The sequence below is a fragment of the Lactuca sativa genome, chromosome 4 (genome assembly GCF_002870075.4).
Source record: "Lactuca sativa cultivar Salinas chromosome 4, Lsat_Salinas_v11, whole genome shotgun sequence".
Classification (NCBI taxonomy): Eukaryota; Viridiplantae; Streptophyta; class Magnoliopsida; order Asterales; family Asteraceae; genus Lactuca; species Lactuca sativa.
In genome coordinates this window covers 307756004-307771325 of record NC_056626.2, presented here as the reverse complement: position 1 = coordinate 307771325, position 15322 = coordinate 307756004, and positions in this window count along the sequence as shown.

Here is a 15322-nt window from a genome sequence, read left to right as displayed (position 1 = left end):
ATTTTCTAAAGTACAACGTAAGCAAATAAAATAATATACAAAGTCTTCAACTTAAGAGCTTCGGGTGTTACGTCTTAGTGAAAACTCCTTTTTTGTCTTCTTGATTAATCTTCATATTTTTCCTTTCTGTCACACCCCAAAACCAATAACGGCGGAAACGTTCTGCGCGGAGGACGTCATGTATAGTATCATAACAATGCAAAGTAGTAAATAAACAACAACATCATCCATTGCATTAATAATATAATTTCATACAAGTGTGTTCTTTAATAGTAATAAGACACCAAAAATGAATAATCAAAATAAAAGACGATTCTTGAATATGCTCCGTCTTCTCAAAACCTGATCATCGGTACCTGTCTACTGGTGACCTGAGAATACAAGTTATTTTGAAAGCGTAGATCAACATTTAAGCTGGTGAGTTCATAAGTATTTAGTGTCAATGTTTGTATAAGTTTGATGAAAATGTTTGTAATTGATCAATGTAAATGTTTGTATATGTTTGAAACTCCTAGAAAATCCTATATTTTCTACTAGTATAAAAAGTAGTCTTATACCAAGACCAGACTGTTTTGTATGTTTGTTCCTTTGTAAAAGTGAATGCTTTTCCCAAGTATGACTATCATTACCAAAATATAGTTTTATATTACCCTTTATGTGAGAAGATCACAATTTGAATATAGTGGGAAAATGTATATGTGTACTGCAGTATTATTTGTATTAATCACTGAAGTAATAACTACCTTAAAACCAATGGTTTAATTAAGGCAAAACGTGATATGATTGTTACCATACTAATCTGACTATAACACGACGATGAAAGACATCAGAAGAAATGACATTTGGCACCCGTAGACTTGCAAATCCCACTGTAGCGAACATCAAAGGTGTAGTATAGTCAATCCAGTATAGATCTATACGCAAACTCACTACTAGAAAAACAGCCTTTTACGACGCTCATTGCGCGTCGTAAAAGGCTCAGATGACAAGCAAATGCGTGTCAAGGAAGACCCTGTCATAAAGAGAGACGACGCGCATTGACGATGCTCATTTACGACGCGCGTTTACGACACACAATGCGTATCAAGGAAGGTCCTGTCATAAAGGAAGACGACACGCATTCGCGTGTCGTAACCTTACGACGCGTGTGTTAATGACACGCAATGCGTATCAAGAAAGGCCCTGTCAAAAATGGCCATGTCATAAATGAAGATGACACACATTTTTGCGTATCATAATTTTAAATGTTTAAAAAAAATATTATTTATAGATTTACTTATTTTCAAATTAAATTTGTATTTAGTGTTTCATAATAGAAAATAAAATATCATATACAAAAAATAGAATCCATTGCATAAATTTAATGTCATACAATTCTATTTCTTACAATATATAAATTTGCATCTAATCTACTATGTACATCAAATTCCAACTAAGTAAAGTTGCATCTTGCATTTCATAATTCTTTAAGACTAATGCTCCAAACTGCTGATTATATGGATAAGCAGTTGTACATTGGCCCATCTCACTCAATAATGACTTAGCCAAATTCAATTCACTTTCCAAGAGCTTTCTCATGTACAACAAGGCCAGTTCCAGTTCCTTCCAACCCTACACAAAGTATCACATCCAATTAGGAAGTAAATATAAGCATATCTTGCAGGGGTAAAATGGTAATTTGTGTAATTTTATAACCAAACACAAATTACCAGGCAAATACATAAGAGCAGGACAATCTTTTAGAGGCCTGTTATAGGCAACTTAAGGTGCACCATGTGGAAGTTACTGAGTGGGTCATTTTTAGGATCCATGACTTCCTTTTTTCTTAATCTTTTTTAAACCTAGAAAAGTTATGAAAATGGAAGTTAGGGGACAACTTAAGATGCACCATGTGGAAGTTACACAAAGCATTCAATCTAAAAAGAAATATAAAAGAAGCACCTGAATAAAGGTTGCTGGACCACCACATATATCAAAGTACTTCTTTAGGCCTTTATGTTCTGAGAAAACAAGAAAGATTATTTTACAATAAAAAATATTTTTAATATTAAAAAAAGTGTTAAGTACCTTAGCATTCGAAAAGATGCCATTAGATCCTTCGTTTCTCAACGGTTGACCATCTTTCATGATTATATTGCCTCTTGATAATCTAGAAAATCCGTAATTTGGTGATGCACCCAGTTTTCCTTGTGCCTGAGCGTGTGCTAATACTTGCTGTTGCTGTTGATGTTGGTGTTGCTGCTGTTGTTGTGATGCCAAATAAAACTGATTTGGGTTCTGTAAATTGGGTTTATGGACTTGAAGACCTATACCAGGGCGTAGTTGGTCAATTCCCTGCATTTGTATTCTTATGTCAACCCCAATGTAAACTATGAAATTTTATATATAGGAAACTTACAGTTAGAGGCCAACCCTTCAATGGAAGACCTATTTGACCTTATTTATTTGACCAGTTGACTTCCCCTTCATTTTCATATCTAACTCATAATCCCATTGCTAAATTGATAGCCTATAACGGATGAAGACTAAACTTAGTTACTACAAAGTTAAAGAGGGAAAGAAAATCATGGGAAATTGCAAATCGGAGAAAGTGCCTTTTAAAAGTGCTTCTGTTTAAAAGAGAATGAGACCTGGCCTTTCCTTAATTGCAGCAAGTTGTGACTATATAGTTTGATAAAAATGTAATTAGTAAAAAAAATAGTATGACTATGAATAGATTATAATTTATAAGTTATAAACTCACTGTGAATAATTTAACTCTACTTGTAAATGGCACCAAGAAAGGAGCTTGTTTCAGTATGTCATATGCCCTTGTGTTTTCAATCATCGCCTGTGAATTAAGTAAATAAATGGATTCTTTTTAATCATCACAAACTCAAACTTAAAAAAAATATATGTGAATTAAGTAAATAATTATTACCTGAGAAATGAAGTGATCATTAACACCATCAGCATGGAAGTTACCAGGGTGTGCAAACTGCCTTCTATTATTCCAATCTTGCAGTTGTAATTGTAGATTTATAGTTACACAAATTATTGTCTTTCAAGATTGTCAATGAAAGTCAAACTACAATAAGCATACCTGAGAAAGAAGTTCAGAAGCCACAACACTAACCCTATATTAAACAAATTCTACATGGTGTTTCTTTAAGGAAAGATTGTTTTTAGTAAACTTCATTGGTGCCATAGGGTTTAACCAAAGAATCTGCCACAAATACTAGAGAAAGAAAAAAACAAAACCATGAATTAAATTTGTATAATAGGAGCTAAAATGTAGAAAAAATGTCCAAATTTGGAAGAAAATAAGCTTGATGTTTGCTAGCATCAACATTACAAGTTGTGGTAGTAAAATATTTTTCTAAAATCAGCTCAATTTTTCTTTAGAAGAGGGACCAAAAACGTTATAAGAACCTCAAATCATGACCAAAATTGGAAGAAAATAACCTTTTGGAGACCAAATTTGCAAAAATCAATTATACTCAGGGATCAAAAATGTAAATTTAATAAACTACCTGAACAAACACATCAGTATGAGTCTTCCCCTCATACAACATCAACTCTGCTTTTGCTCCTACTCTTTGAAGAGTATCCTCAAATAGTGGTGTAGAAACGACACCACTGTTTGATGATGACAAAGGTTGGTGCTCCTCTGATGCTATTGGATACTGCACAATCAAGAAAAAAAAAACTAACATTCGGATAACATGAAGGGTAAGATGGCAATTTCACAGTCCCATACAATATACTAACATGATAGAATCGGGGTGAAGTGTTGAGTTCTACCCCTTTAGAAAAGCAGCAACAGCAGCCTCCCATTTTTTGTTTTACTCAGTTATGGATTTTATCGAACTGAAGATATTGATAATGGTGTCATTGTGGTTTTGTTCTCTAGTAAAGGAGAAGACGCCTCTCAACTGTAAGTTAACATCAACACACTTATATATTATTATTTTAAAAAAAACTAAATTGAAAAAATAACAAAAGACTCACACCTGCAGTCTGCTGGAATGGGAAAGTTTCTGTAATCTATGCATGCCACTATAACATCTGTACCTGATTAAGGATTTATATGTCATTTAGTGATCTAGCCATTTAGGAAGTATAGTGACATTGAGAATTTTAAGTTAAAGGGTATAAAAGGAATCTTGTAATTTGTTATTAAACATGGTGATTAAATAAATTAAAAAAAAAGTTCTCACAAGAAGTCGATTTGATCACAAGAAGGGTCTCTTGAATTTGTTCAACTGTAGCTACTTTACTCCCAACCTCATGTCTAATAATACCCACAGACAGTCGTGAATCTTGTGATGGAATCAAAATAGGATCTTTTTTGGGACAAATATACCCCTAGTGAAGGTCATACTGATGGTTACTTAGATGCAGATGTGTCCTTGGAAGTTAACAAGATTGGCACATGTCCACTTTTAGAAGACCCTAAGGCAACAGCTGGGATCTTACTTGACTCAACAGGAACAACCTTTGGCACTTGGCCCTCCATCTTACTACTAGATGTAGACGAAGTCACTTAAGATTGCTTCTTATCACTTTTAAAAGATTAGATGCTTCATTTATTTCTTCCAAGATGTTCCTGAATGCACTCCACCCTTCATATCTAGTGCTTCCTACTGGGACAATGATAGTACTCCTGTTTCTACTAACTAAAGCTTCGGATACATGAAGCTTCGGGTTTTGTATTCAGGGAATCTTTCAAGCCAGTTGACTAGAAAAGTGTAAGAATCTTTAGCTGTCTGACTATCGCTTGTCGTGTAGTCAGATGATCTGTTTGAATACCAGAATCCCACTCTAGCTGGTGACTCCAAGAATAGTACATTGGCCACTGTCATTTTTCAGCAATAGGGTTTTATAGGGTTAGGCATGCACCAGCAAGACAGGGACTAAGATTAGAAGTGATGTGAATGGGACATAGTAATTAAAGGAATTTTTAAAGGAATTTTTGTTACCATTGTTCCATGCATAGTGGTTGGGGTAGAGTGTTTTTCCATCACTGTTGACACAGAAGGGTCCAAGTTCTTCTATGGCTCCATATCCAAACGACAAGCATCTTGGCCCTGTAGAATACCTTCATTAATAGTAGGTCTTACTCTAGATTTTGGTGCATTTGGATGATGATCTTTAGAAGCTCCATTTTGATTCATGACTATTTTCTGTGATTCAGATTCCAGTGAAGGAACGAGAGGAGTACCCGGGGGTGTTAAAAGCCTGAAAAAGATAACATCCAAACTTTACTAAATGTGTAAATGTGATCAGTAACACGTGCCTACAACTCTACAAGGATATAAAACCATAATTTGTACATACTGGTTGCAGAAGGCATACTGATTTTGGTAGAATTTCCTGTTCTTGATCCTGTGACATCAAATTTTTTATATATTTATTGAAATATATGACGATAAATTAGTATCCACATGGCCAGGTAAGCTACACAAATCAAAGAAATTCATTAGGGATTTCCTATACTTTTACTCCTAAATTTTAGATAATATATTACAAGATTTATTACTTAAAAGGATAAGAAAAGGTCATAAACTAATAATTTTGAAGCATTAGCAACTGAAGTAAGAAAATAATCATCAAATAAATGGAATACCAAGTGACGAGTCAAATTCCTCTTCTGGGTGGTGATTTGGAGTTTATGGATCTTGTAGTCTTCCACATGGACAAATCCTAAGAGAGGGGGTCTTGTATATGGTGAAACTAATGCACTTGAATCTTTAGTCACTGAATCATCAAAAAGAATAGATAAACATTTAATGGATATTATTTTCAACCAATATAAGTTTAAAGAACACTGTCTAGCTATTAAAAGATATATCCTTTTAGGTCAAGGCGATTTTGTTCAATACCTAATGGAAATCATTGAGCCAACCTTTGTTGGGACAGATTGATAAGGGGTTGCTTTTGATGATACGAAGAGGCACGTGCAGTTCTTGTCAGCATCATAAGCAGAGACACCCAACAAACCATCCTAAGAAACACATTGGAGAAAAATGAATTCATAGAAAAAAAAGTAGAATCATTGGCAAGTAGATGTATATTATTACCATGTCAGCAAGTGGAGAAAGATCTGTAACATCCCCAAAATGATCATTCCCATTGTCACTAATGGAAGCCGATAGGCCCAACAATGGATTGAAACCCTAGAAGTCATTAACAAGAGTGGATTGAAACCCTAGAAAGTAGGAGCAACGCATTCTATTGATCTGATGATGATAATAATAATGACAACGGATTTGAACTCGCACAACTTACGAACATGTAGACAAATCATGTGATTTTAGACGAGGGTGTAGATGTCATTCGCGATTGTAGAGGAACAGTCTCTAATCTTCTTCACAGTGATTTTAGTGCGAGACTGGATGAGCTGTTGATGCAATCATATGTGAATAGACAAAATCAAGCATTTTAATCACAAAATGAAGTTGATGATTTGTCATTAGTTGTCATCCCCGAAACAGAGGAGGAAAGTGAGATAATCAATGGGTTCGAGCCTCTGTTAGAGGTGGTGGGGTTTCTGTTGAGCCACCATCGCCATAGAGATGTAGGAAGGTAGGATGCGAGATCTAGGGTTCGAGGTTTGACCATTCATCGTAGTTATCTTCCATCCCTAAAGTCACCAATGTGGCATCTTTTTTTTCTTTGGAGCCACCGTCGTTTCCCTATTATTTCCCTCGAGCCACCATCTCAAATCTTTCCAACTTGTTTGACGTTTTGAGAGAGAGAGATCGAAATGGAGAAATAAAGAATTCTGAAAAAAGCCCTAGAGTGTGATAACTTTGGAATTCACAAGCCAAACCATGGAAAAGAGAAAAGTAGAAACGAAGGAAGATGAGAACAAGGTGGGGTTTTCTAAATGGGGATTTCATTTCCCGCTTAGCTCTTAAAGGTTGAAAACGCGCGTTCGATTAAAATTTATAAAGCGACATCCTTAGACGACGCACATTTTATTATAGGTGCCCTTCGTGTTTTTGTAGACACTAATTTAAGGGCGCACAATAATGCGTGACATAAATCCTTAAATTTTTCGAAGAGATAACATTTTTTTTAATGTCACTCTCTTTTACGTAACATAAATCAATGAGTGTCGTGGTTTGAGCGTCGTAAAAGGGTCTTTTTCATGTAGTGACTCACGCTCTCCCTCTAGGAGATTCTGGTTACAAAACATGACATAACGAAATGGTCGATGTGTCATGAAGTAGTATCTCACATTATGTTATCTCTGAATCTTGTTATAGTATACTTGTTATAGTAATAGTATTCTATGTATAGTATCCTTTGTATAGTATTCTCTGTCTAGTATTCTCTGTTATAGTATTCTCTATTATAGTATTCTCTGTTATAGTACTTGTATATGATAGCATTCTCTTAAACTATACCTATTATAGTTTACTAGTAAGTTATGAATATGAATAGATGAATGTATACCTTTGCTACCCAAAGATACTGAACTGATTGAATAGAACTTTTGTGTCAACATATGTATACATAATATATATCTAATATTTAGATGACCTTCAGACAACTGGTCGATACCCTAAGTCCACATCCAAACAAGGAAAAGGGAATAAAGTGAGCTAGCAGTCTATGTCCTTTAAACATTATGTATATAACTATACATATATAGACATGCTTTTGACAGTATATATAAGTTAAAAAGAGGTTTTGTAATACCATTAAAGAGTTTTGAACAATAAATAAATAATGACTTGATATCAGTTTATAAAAAGATTTAAAAGTAGTTAGTTTTGAAACACAGTTTGAAGTATATATGAACTCCTTGTTTGAAACACAATTATAAATCACATGTGATTGATTATATAAATAGCATGTTTTCTACTTGTATTCCCCCCATAAAAGCATTTAAAATCATTTAAAAGATAAGTTAAGGGATATGAACTCACATGTAGTGAGTGATGCGAATGTAAGATCGGTAAAGGATGCTAAGTGTCAAGTGAAGACTTGAGCACACACAGATGCTATTTAACATATAATGACACATATATGCTTACAATTAGTGTTTATAACAACTAATTATGTAATGGAACAACCTTAGGGACTAGGAAACACTTGTACTGAAGTGTTAAACCACATAGGGTTGCATATACGGGGTGTAGGGCCTCTTATTGGAGTTTATGGCCCAAATGGTAATAACCACATGAGTTTACGGACAAGGGGTAATTTACCCATGAGCTTATGGCTGTAAAATCATGGTATTAAGTACCAAGTTGTGTTATAAGGTCTTATAAGTCATAATGAAGTGTTCTACGATGAAGTCTAAGCCTTAGGAAGGAATGGTGGCACCATTGCACCACTAATTAGGGGTTACGACCCAAGGATTTGGAAGGGATTAAGGTTCATTTTCACCCTTAATTAGGGTTTATGGCCCAAGGAGATTTCTTGTGTTGGATTAGTGTCTAAGCCCGTAACCATGTTTGTCAAGTACTTGACCCGATTGTGCATGGTCCTTTTGGGTTGCCTTCACCAAAACAACTTGACTGGAGAAATAAATAGAGAGAGAGAGAGGTTATTATGATTTATTAATATGTTATAAGAATAATATATTAAAGGAGAAATCATATTTTTTAATTAATATTGGTCAATAATTAATCAGGAATTAATTTTGTGATCAAGTGTAATTAATTAAACTAGAGGGGCTGAATTGTAATTATGTGATAGTTGCAAAGTAGGGTAAGGGTTATCCTAGATATGGGTTGGACAAAATCAAGAGGATAAGGATCCTTGAAATCGTCCAAAGATAAGGGGATTAAAGGCTTATCTTATGGTTACTTGGTGGGCAAGCAACTAGATAAGGATAAGGACTGAAACCCTAATCTCCACACCTATATAAACACCCCTTTGCCATAAGAATTCGTCCATGCTTCCTAAAAGGGTTCTTAGGGATGATTTATACCTCCTTCTTCTCTCTCTATAGCCTCTCCAATTTCTTGTGGTGTTTGTGAGCCATTAGAGGCACTACACTTGTGGTGCTTGCTTTCAAGACTTAGGGTTTGAAGATTTAAGTTGTTATTGCAATATAACAACAAGAGGTATGTAATCTAACCTTCTATGTTAAATTCGAAAATAGTAAGCCATATTAGGGTTTTATTATGTGTTCATAATGTTGTGTATCTAATAGTGAAAACATAGATCCAATTCTAGGGTTGCATGCACACATAGGATTGTATGTATAAAACCCATCACCTTGGCCATAAACACCCTTTTGATCTCGTTTTCTTGATGTTTTCTAGGTGTAAAATAGTTGATTTAAGTATATAACAAGCTAAGACAAGAGTACTTACAATATAGAAGCTTGTAAGGGTGTTTAAGGCTTAAGAACACTAGTGTGTGTTTTTGGTGTTCTTGGTGAAATGAAGAACACTTGAAGATCTATCAAACGAAGAGATTTCATGGATGAAATCATGTACAAACACTAGATATTGAAGTCTATCAACTAATCATGGAAGGAAACACTTACCAAGTTGAAGATCTAGTGAAGAACTCGGATGATACTTGAGAGAGAATGAGTTCTAGGCTTGATAATGGTAAAAATGACCTAAAATGACTAAGTGTCATATTTATACCTTAGAGTTTATGGCCGTAAACTCCAAACTCTTGGAGTTTTGAGACTTAAGTGTTGTACAATTAACTCTAGAGTATACCTCCTATAATTACCTCTGATGTATTTAAGATTAAAGCACCCAAACTGGCCCCAAAATTGCTAAAAATTAGCAAAAGTAAGTTTGACTTTGATTGAATGTAGGGTTTGTTATAAGATAGAAATTTCGAGTTGTCACATCATCCTCCCGCTAGAGGAAATTTCGTCCCAAAATTAGAGTTTAAGAAAATAAGTAGTTACAAATAACTAAGTAAAAAGATGAGGATATTTCAATTTCATTTGATCCTCGCACTCCCAAGTGAATTCAGGTCCTCGCTTGGCGTTCCAGCGAACCTTCACTATTGGGATACGACTTTGTTTTGTTTGCTTGACCTCTCGGTCCATGATCTCTACAGGTTCTTCCACGAATTTGAGGCTCTCGTTGATCTCGATCTCGTCGAGTGGGATTACAAGAGTCTTGTTGGACAGACACTTTTTCAAGTTCGAGACGTGGAAAGTAGAATGTACGTTACTGAGTTCACGCGGTAGATTAAGTTTGTAAGCTATAGGGCCGATTCTGGAAAGAATATTGAAAGGCCCTACGTATCTTGGATTTAGCTTTCCACGCTTTCCGAAGCGTATCAAGCCCTTCCAAGGTGGGACTTTCAAGAGAACGCGGTCTCCCACCTGGAATTCCAAAGGTTTCCTTTGCTTGTCTGTGTAGCTTTTCTGACGGGCTCTACAGGCTTTAAATCGTTCACGAATCTGAACGATCTTATCTGTCGTTTCCCGTATGATTTCCAGACCTGTGAGAGTGCTTTCAGGAACTCGTCCTTTAGCTAGCTACGTGTCACCCACCTCAGCCCAACACAGAGCGGATATGCACTTTCGGCCATAGAGGGCTTCAAATGGAGCAGCCTTTATGCTCGTGTGGTAACTGTTGTTGTAGGAAAATTAGACAAGGGGTAAATGAGTATCCCATGCCTTCCCAAAGTCGATCACACATGCTCTCAACATATCTTCCAGGGTTTGGATAGTTCTCTCACTTTGTCCGTCTGTCTGTGGGTGGTAGGCTGTACTCATGTCCAACCTCGTTCCTCGGGAACTTTGTAGCGACTGCCAGAACCTCGAAGTGAATCTACTATCTCTATCAGAGATAATGGATATAGGAACACTATGCAGTCATACAATTTCTCTAATGTAAGTTCTCGTTAGTTTCTCCATCTTGTCAGTCTCTTTGATCGGTAGAAAATGCACGGATTTGGTCAATCTGTCGATGATGACCCAAATAGTATCAAGTCCACCCGTCGTCTTGGGCAACTTGGTTATGAAGTCCATAGTAATCCGCTCCCATTTCCACTCTGGTATCTCCGGTTGCTAAAGTAAACCTAATGGTTTCTGGTATTCGACCTTAACCTTTGCGCAAGTAAGGCATTTACTCACGAAGGTAGCAATTTCTGCTTTCATGTTAGGCCACCAGTATAACTTTTTAAGATCCATATACATCTTATCCGAACCTGGGTGAATGGAATATCGAGTGTTGTGCACCTCGGTCATGACCAAGTCTCGGAATCCACTGTGTTTCGGTGTCCAGATTCGGTCCATGAGATATAAGGCTCCGCCACCCTTGATTTCCAAGTTCTTATTCATTCCTTTCAGGGATTCACCCGCCAAATTTTTAGGTTTCATGGCTTCTAGCTGAGCCTCCTTAATATGTGTGGACAAGTGTGAATGGATACTCATAGTCAATGATTTGAATCGACGACCAGAGTATTCTTTCCGACTTAGGGCGTCAGCTACTACGTTGGCCTTGCCGGGATGATATTGAATTTCGCATTCGTAGTCATTGAGTAGCTCAACCCACCGTCGTTGTCTCATGTTGAGCTCCTTCTGGTCGAATATGTGTTGTAAGATTTTGTGATCTGTAAAGATAGTGCTCTTTGTACCGTACAGATAGTGTCTCCAGATCTTTAGAGCAAACACAACTGCTCCTAACTCAAGATCGTGTGTAGTGTAGTTGACCTCGTATGTCTTCAGCTGTCTTGAGGCATAGGCAATGACCTTACCTCTTTTCATTAGAAAACAACCGAGCCCTTGATTCAATGCATCGCAGTAGACTACGAAGTCTTCTATTCCTTCTGGGAGGATAGTATTGGTGCGGTGCATAAGGCTCGTTTCAGCGTTTGGAACGCCTTCTCTTGTTTCTCTTCCTAGTTAAAGGCCACACCTTTCTGGGTCAGTGTAGTAAGCGACTTAGCGATGCTAAAGAAGTTCTGTATGAACCTACGATAGTAGCCAGCGAGACCTAGAAATTCACGAATTTCTGTAGGTGTCTTCGGTGCTGACTAGTTCTTAATGGCCTTGATTTTGGATGGGTCCATGTGAATTCCCTCTTCACTAACAACGTGGCCCAAGAATTCGACTCTTCGAATCCAAAACTCGCACTTAGGGAACTTTGCATAGAGCTTCTCCGATCATAATGTTTCTAAGACTCTTTGTAGATGTTGATGTTGGATTAATATCTAAGTCCATAACTATATTTTCTATGTACTTGACTCGACCCAGCATGGTCCATTTGGGTTGCACTTCACTGACACAATTTATATGGATAGTCTTTTGAGAATAGTATATTTATGATTTATATTAATATATTATAAGTTATAATATATTAATATGGAATCATATTATTTAATTACTATTGATCAAGACTTAATTTAGAAATAATTAAGTGATCAAAATAAACTAATTAAATATGGACTCTTATATATATGGAATGGGCCAAGTTCATTTAGGTTGGGCTAAGCTTTCATGGATAGTCCATGGAGTGTTTAACCCATGGATCATATGAAATGAAAGTTCATGGGTTTAACCCTAGTCTCCATACTATATAAAGATGTCCTTGGTTGGTGAAATTTGCACTAGTGTGGGTACACTAAGAAGGGCTAGCCGATTTCACTAGAGAGAACCAAGTATCCATATTCTCTAAAGTCTTCCAAGGTGTTTTGGTGATTTGTGATTCCATTTGAGGCTTCCACGCTATTGGGGCTAAGCTCTTAAAGCTTGAAGACATCAAGCTACAAATAAAAGGTATGGCATCTTACTAGTACTTTGTAGTATAAGAGCTTCATAATATACTAGTTAGGATTAAAGCCTTGGAAAGTTCTTATTTTCATGTATAATAGAGAAAACATAGATCCAAGGTTTATAGGGTTGCATGTACACCATAGGAGTGTTAGAATGCTCAAAACCCAATAGTGGTATCAGAGACTAGGCTTGCTTTCAATTATACTTGATGCAAATTGCTGAAAAATGCTGAAAAAATTGATTTTCTGGCTTTCTGGGCACTGTACTCGCCGAGTCCACTGATGAACTCGCCGAGTCCCTGAAGAAATTCATCCTACTCGTCGAGTAGGTTCATTCACTCGACGAGTAGGAGCCCCAGACAGCATATTTTCGATTTTTTTGGCTGGAATTGGACAAGGAACATTACCCTAAGATGTTTTTGGACTTATAAACTTGTTTTCGATGTGGTAATGTTCATGCTAATCCAATTTCAAATATAATTGTCAATAGAATAATGTTTTGTATTAGTTTAGTGATTAGGCTAATTACATGGAAAAGTTTGATTTGAATTATCTTGTTCTTATGAGTTGCTTAGATTAATAGAAAAGTTAAATGATCATGTGTTTTTCAATCCATTTTAATCTAAGAGATGATTCTAAAATGTGTTTGTATAACTTGTCCTCAAGTTACGTGAAAGGTCACATTTAAGTTTCATAAAACTCATAAAAGTTGGCAATGGTTACAAAAATAAAGAGTCTTGTCTCATTGAATGGTTTTATGACTCCATATCTTGTCCTCATGTTATGGAAGTTCAAAAGTCACTTCATTAAGTAATAAATGGTGTAACCTTAATTAATTTCATAAGTTATAAAATAAAGAAAAGTTAATTCTTTTATTAGTTTAAAGTCTTCCATAACTTGTCCTCAAGTTATGGAACTTGAAGAGTTTTTTAATTAAAACTACTTTAAACACATAAGTTATGGAATTAATTAGTTTTGAATAGTTTCAAAACTTGCCCTCAAGTTTTGGAATTTGAAAAGTTTTCTCTTATGAATACTTTAATTCCAAGTTAGCCCTTAGAATTTTAAACGTTAAAATTCAACCCTTATACTTTATAATATTATAAGTTAATAATATTTATATATATATATATATATATATATATATATATATATATATATATATATATATATGTATAAGAGTAAAGTCAGTCTTACCGTTAGTAGGCCTCGTTCACGAAGCCGGTCTATAAGGGGGGGGGGGGTATAAGGTTACTGCCTATAAAATGGCAGTTTAATGGGTGTCCACTCTCACCCACCGCTTCCTTGACCGGTGGAGGGTCGTTAGCCGAACGAGTAGGACAAGCCCTATAATTCTCCCTTCATTAAAAGTATTAATGATAAATACTAAGTAACTAAACCTTTTATAAATACCCAATCTTAGTTACTTAGGAAAATGTGAATAAGGTGCTAATCCTTGAAATTACACTTTGCACTTTGTTTAAGTCGGTTAGTGGAGCGTGTGTGGTTAACCGGCACACTAACTCGTATTTAACAAGGTAGGCAAAGGGTAACTTAATGTTTATCATAGTATCGATGGAGCGTGTGTGGTTAACCGGCACATCGATTGAGGGGTAAACACTTAAGGGTACCAAGTAATTTGCATGGTTACTTCACACCTTGTTTTGTGATCCTCGGCATCCCAATCACAAAACTTGAAGGGCACACTCGAGATTGAAACATGCCATTGAAAGTTCAATGAATCTCAAAGATCCAGGAGTTTCAAATCCAATTAAAACCTAATAAATTATTTCGTTTTTGATGGTGGAAATTGGTGAATCATCATTCAGCTACCTTCAAATATTCTACAACTTGGATTACGACATCCCTCTTCCAAGTTATAAAATAGTTTGTTGGGTCATAGCCTTAATATTTCATATTGGGTGTTATATTAAGGACTTTAAATCAACTATCTTGAATATCTCCCAAAAGATGTCTAGTTCAGACATCTATGATCTTCCCAAATATCTTGAAACTTCACTTCCTCCACCTCCTCCAATTATTCTCCCTAACCCACAAGTTCAAGGTCACTAAAGCCCTATTGGCAAGTCAAGGTCTATGTGTGATCACATCTTGGAGATGAAGTCACATACTGTCAAGCCGGGAGAGTTGGGTGTCAAAGTCTTGAGAAAGTTAGTGGTTCAATCACTTTCTAAGTCACATAGTGAGTTCCTTTGGGACTTCTATGAAATAGAATATGACAAGACCCTTAATGATCTTATCTATTTGCTTGGTGCTGTTAAACCAGAAATGATTTAGTGTACTAGTAAAGCAAATCTGATTAGGAGATCAACTTCCCAAAAACTTTATGGACATGGACAATAGTGACACAGGAAATCCAGAAATGCATTCTCTTCCTAATGGAAAGGGATTGGCCATAGTTAACTTGTTTGACCAAATGGTAAAGAGAAAGGCTAAGTCTGAGAAAGTCCCATGTACTATTACCTAAGGGTCCATATGTTTCTATTTCCAAAGGAAGGGGCTTTGGTTACGAAGCTGCCAAACTTACCTAAGGATGGTAAAGTCAATTAGTTTGACTCTACTTCAGGTAAAGTCCACTATTTAACTCTGCTAAGTTTCTATTATG